A 6,104-nucleotide genomic window follows, 5' to 3' on the forward strand; every position below is an offset into this window, starting at 1 on the left:
TTAACTTATTTAATCTTTATTATAAATGCATGGGTTAGGTCCTACTATTGCTCTCATTTTATGGATGGAAAAATCTGGAATCCAGTAAGGTTAAGCAACTTACTCAAGGTTAGATAATTTTTAAAAGGTATGGTTCCTACATGACTCATGGGGAAAGGAGATGGGACACTTGGCAGATGATACAAATTTCCCCGTGAATTATATACGCTCTAAAGTAACAATTATTTGGAGAAAGAAAATGTCCTCTCTGTTGCCCAAAGTTTTGATTTACCATCTGAGGGATTTGTCCTACTCAGCATCTACTTTCTCACCTGCCAGCTGTAGCAACCTGATTTTTACATGGGAGAATCATCTTCCATCTAGTCCATGTGATTTGAGTGGCAAAACCAACCTTCCATATCTCCAAGGCTGGGAAATCCATTAAGCATAAAGAGTAGTTGAAAAATGACCATGTGACCTACTGTGACTTGAATATGATTTATTGTGACCACTTATTCACCTAAGTGGCCATGTGATGTAACTTTATTGCCCTTGTAAGGTATTAAAATAATGGAAGTTTAATCTGGTCAAGGTGCTTAGAGGTACGGCCTCTGATAATTGATTAGAATTTCTGATGGATTTGTCAGAGGAGGAAGAGAGGTCACATATGTCTATACTCCCTGTCACCTGCCATGTGTTTCCCTGTGCTATCTGAGGGATCTATCCACAAAAAGGCCATTAACAGGTGTGGTCTCTTGACAATGGGCCTCCAGAATCATGAGAAAAATAAACTTCTTTTCTTTTTAAAGTAACCTGCCTCTGATATTTCACTACAGTAATGCAAAACAGACCAAGACATGTCCCAAGAAAGGCCAGTGAGCCTGGGCTCTAAGACTTTGGCTGGTGCCTTTGAGAGAATACTCTCTAAGGGCAGGACACAGGAGACATGGATCCTGAGAAGTTAAGAGAAATGAATTCCTAATGATCTTAATTGAGTCCTGGATTTAGCCATGCCTGAGCTTCTTATTACAGAGCATGTAGACTTTCTAGCTATTTGAGGCCAAGAAAAAACTTTCATTCAATGCCAGTTTGAACCAAGTTTCTGTCATTTGAACAAACAGTCCTATCTGAAAGTGTGTGAGAACAGACCCATTCTGCTGCATGGGGGCCTCTATTCTTTCTGTCCAGCAGATCTTGGAGAGTTAGGCTTCTTTACTTTCACTGAAGCTTCTACCCAAATCCTCCACTCCAGTTTCTGGAAGCCACCCCATATTTCCTGGCATGTAACCCCTTCCTCCACCTTCAAAGCCGGCAAAATTGAATGTATTTGACCACGCTTTCTTAGTGGCACTCTTTTCCTCTGCCCATAGCTGAGAAAATTTCTTTAGTTTTTAGGTCTTTTGTGATTAGGGTAGGATGGTTTTGCTCAGTTAATTCAGGTTAATCTTCACATCTAAGCTCCTTAATTTAATTGCATCTACTGGGAGCCTTTGCCATGCAAGGTAACATATTCACAGTTTCCAGGGATTAGAATCTGGACATCTTTGTGAGAGAGGCCATTATTCTTCTGCCCACAATAATTAACAGCAGGAAGACATCTTTCATCCATACACTAAGGACCATAAGCTCTCTCCTTCAACTAGCACAATACTGAGAAGAGCAAGTTTTTAATTCAAGTCCAAGTGCATAGCAGGAAAGATTCATCTTCTGATAATGTATAACTGAGCAGGAAATTTTCCTTACATTTTTACAATAGAAGACGATGACTAATTTACATGTTCATTAAGTTGGTTTTCATTGGAATATCAGGCAGATCTCAAATTAAAATTATGATGGAGCTCTTTTCTGGATTTCTTCCAATGAAGAGTTAGGTGTCATTTGCTCTAATAGTTGCTCTGCTATTGCAAATTATTTTATCTATAACACCAAATTAGCGCTATTCTATGAGATACTACATCTTCTTATGGTTCTAGCACTTCTGCTGAAAATAAGCCAACTTCTTGTGGACCAAGATTTTGCTGACTGGCTAGTTGTCTAAAAACTGGGGCTTAGAAGCACATATTAGAAAGTTCCAATGTTCACCGGTGAAAAAGCCTTCTTTCTCAAATAGATTAACTTTTCTTTGAGAAGCTGACGAAGTTCTGAAACTCCCAAAGAGATTACAAGTTGACATTTGATTAAACAAGCAAGTTTAAGCATGAAGTTGGCACATAAGCATGAGAACAGTTCTTGTAGAATCTCTTCACTTTTCATATAGCAATTGCATTCCTCCATCAGTGAAACGAATATTGCATAAACGAATATTGAATGAATAGTGTTCAAGAACTGAAATTATGCAATCAACCACCAGAAGCACTAAGCTGCCCTTCCAGTATGATCAGAGGGTAACTGTTTTTTACCCATCATCCTCCGGTTAGAGGAATTTTTTCTGTTTCGTTCCTTAAAACCCATTTTATCAGGTAGAATTTATTTCAAAATTTAAGATGCAAAAAAGGGACATTTCTCTGATTTCATATGTAGCTCAAAAGCTAAATGTTGCTTACCAAAGTTATCAAAAATCTATAGTTGTCAACATTTTTCCTGGTTTTCTCCATTTGTTTGTTTGTTTTTTGGATTAATGGAAACCAAGATAAATGGAGCTGTGGCTCTGAGGCTGCCAAGATCCATATTGTCCATCCCAAATTGGGCCAGTAAATTGTGGGCAGTTCTGCTGTCAGGACCTGCCTTGTGTAGGCCTAGCTGAGTGTAGTGACCATCACAACTGCTCCAGGGATAAGGTGTTTTGTGTTTTACACTGTTTCTCATGCAATGGGTACTTTTATTTTAGAGGCAGAGCATGGAACCCCTCTGTCCTTTAAACATTAAGAAAGCCAACCCTATTCCTGGCTTGCCTTTTCTGCCTGTGATAAGGAAAGTAAAGAACTACCACTTTTTAATTAATTTCACAAGTATTTTATTAAATGCTTTAAAAATCCAGATCCCCTTAAAAGCAGATTCTGAGCCCAGAATTAAAACATGAGCAATTAATTTGGGAGGTGATTCCAAGGAGCACTGGGAGGGAGGAGTGGAAGTGAGACAGGAAAAGAGGTAGCCCCGAGGAGTACATTATCAAGTAAGTGTGGGGAGCCATTAAGGCTTTCCCCTAGATTAATGTCTCTGACTCAGCTGACTGTCCTTCGCCCAGAGTCCACAAGGTTTGGGAAGAAGAGCAGGTGGTGATGGCATGAGGATATTGATTGATCTACCTTCAGTGTATGTGCTTTGGATTGGTCTGTATTGTATTCTGGTGGTGATGGCACAAGAGTGTTGATTGACCTGTGACTGTATAAATACCTCTGGGAAAACAAACCTGGTGTCGGCGCAATAAAGATGAGATTGACCCAAAAGTATGGGGAGCCAGGAGCGTTGGTGCAATAGAGAATACTGACCCAGGCGTAGTTGTTGAGCAGTAGGAAATATTGATCCAAGAACAGGGGTCGGCCAGTAGAGATAGTAGGTTGGCAGCTCCCTCATGTTAGAATTAAAAATTCTTTATCCTCACACCTCTCTTTAGAACCCGTACTTTTGCCGGCTGGCTTCGGCACGTAAGTTACCTTGGTGGGCAGCGGGAGCTCAGTTCTACTGGGAAACTCTGGGAGAGCGTGTAGGAGGCTAGAATCGATCTACAGAAGAGTGTGAGAGCTTGGTTATGCCCAGCAGTTCCTGAGGATCACCAGTTGAATGCTGCCAGCAGTTAATTTCCCAGACCATCCAATGTACTATGTCTGAGGCCAGAGAGGCTTTCTAAATCTTGGGGGAAAGCCTCCTGATAAGGAGATGCAGAGTTGCTGGAAAGAGAGCAAGCTTATACTGCAGTGGTAGAACCCCAGGGACATTTATACAAAAGGTTTTTATTCCAGCCTATTAGTAAGGCACTGAATCAGGTGCTATAGAAAAGCTACTGCTTTTCTGATATGCTTCAACCAGAACATTAGGTTGAAGCAGCTACATTTTGCTATGTGCTCAGAATTATGCCAAATACTTTAGAGGATAGAGTAGAAATGGGAGAAGGGAGAAAGCCAAGAAGACAGTAAATGCAGACCCATTCTGTGAAGCCTGCAGGGGGCACTGCATGGGAGAGTCCTACCTCAGCCTTCCTTTCCCCCTTACATCTGGGGCAAGAGAAATGGGTATTCATACTATGTTTTTTTGACCTGCTTTGTTCTGAGAACAAGGACGTAAATAAGGCAAGATCCTTGCCTCTCAACACCTTTGTAAACTAGTTGAAGAAAAAAATTGCAAATACTTGCAGGCAACGAGAAAATAGGCTTCTGTGTAGAGAACAAGAAAAACTCTACCCAAAGGAAGTTTGCTACCAATGGTAAAGGACTTAACATTCATGTGGCCCCTTCCCACTAAATGTAGTAGAATTACTCAACAACACAAGTATGGCTGACTTTTTCCTAAGTACTATTTTCTTACCTTTTCCAGAGAATAGAACTTCCTGAAAAATGAATGTTGAAGGAATATGATAAGAACCTGGCAGAAGCCCAGCTATACTCAGCAGCTTTGACCCAAGAAAGAGAAGAGTAAATATCAAACCCAAGGTTGGTAAGATTATTGTGTATTTTTCTTTCTCTGTTTCCCCGTTTCCCCTAAAGGCATGTTTGCTCTTTTAAGAACTGGGAACTTATTGCTTAAAGTATTTTTGTTGCCAGGATCAGGCTGCTAAGAAAGTTTGGACATTTGCATATGGTGGTTGGGTCTTTACCTGATATCTGTGACCTCTGTTTACAGCAAGAATAGAATGTAGCCCAACATCCATGAGACTTTTAGGAGCCTTAAGGGTCCCAACTGATGAAACATTGAAAGCTTTTTCTTTATTATGGGGAAATGGTATGCCTTATACTATAATTTAATTTTTAAATATAGAAATAGGTACTACATGCTAGTAACTTATAGATTCATATGATAACTTTATTAGCAAAATTTGGCATTTATGTAATTGAAATAGCACAATATTGCAATTTATTGAGACAGGAGTCTGATGAAAGTTGGCTTCCGCTAGGTTATCTCTCAGCACTGAACATTGTGTACCACTGCTGTACATGCTCCCATTGTCTGCACACGGGGAGATAGTAAGAATTTCCCACAAGGCCTGGGGAAAACAGTTTTGTCAGTGCGACCCTAGTGTTGTCGCCTATAAGTTTTTGATTGCAGCTATTCTTGTTGACTAATCACCAGAGTTAGTTCAAATTAATTTCAACCCACCTTCTCTTATGTCTGATGAATTTGTGTGTGTGTGTGTGTGTGTGTGTGTGTGTGTGTGTGTGTGTGGAAAATGCTGTTTGAGTTTGTGTCTCCCTAAATAAGGATAGGAGTACAAGTTGTTTATTTGGAAGGTGATCTCAAGAGCCATGGAAAGGGAAGTGGGGAAGTAAGACTGGAAAGAGAAAAATCAATAAAAGGGCATGCTTATGAGCAGAATTACTACTTTGAGCACCCAAGGCTCAGGCTGCTGTGGACTCTGGGGACACCTGGCAGAACATGCCTCACCCAAGATGTGTCCCACTCAAGAGGTGAAGAGTTGGGCTATTCATCCAGCATTTTCCATCTGAAGTTTGTTGAGGGCTGCTCCCAGAAGTGTCAGCTCACAGGCAGGCACTTCTACCTTGCCTCATATGCTGGAGAGGTGCTCCTGCAGCCAGAGGAGGTCCCTAGAAAAACTCATGATACTTGGTCAGAGACTGTCAGGAAGAATTTGAAGAGAGTGATAACAGAAATTGGGCAGCACATGGTTGCACTGAAAGCACTGCATATGGATGCAGAGTTCCACAAACAGTATTTAGAGCCCATAGTTTCCTAATCACCTGATTTTTGCAACACACATCTGTGTTACATTTCAATACACTATATAATTCCAACTTTTTAAGCAGTTAGAGAAAACTATACAGCAGTGGTACTCAATGTGCAGTACTGCAAGATAAACTAGTGGAAGCCAGCTTTCATCAGGTCTAAGGTTACACCAGGATGCAATCTTAAAATTGAAGCCTGGATTATGGGAAGAAGCCAGCCATATAAAAAGTGAGGGAGAGTCATCTTATCATTTTGTTAATTGAAATTCTGAGCCCGAAACAAGGATATTT

The sequence above is a fragment of the Muscardinus avellanarius genome, assembly GCF_963383645.1.
Source record: "Muscardinus avellanarius genome assembly, chromosome: 19".
Lineage (NCBI taxonomy): Eukaryota > Metazoa > Chordata > Mammalia > Rodentia > Gliridae > Muscardinus > Muscardinus avellanarius.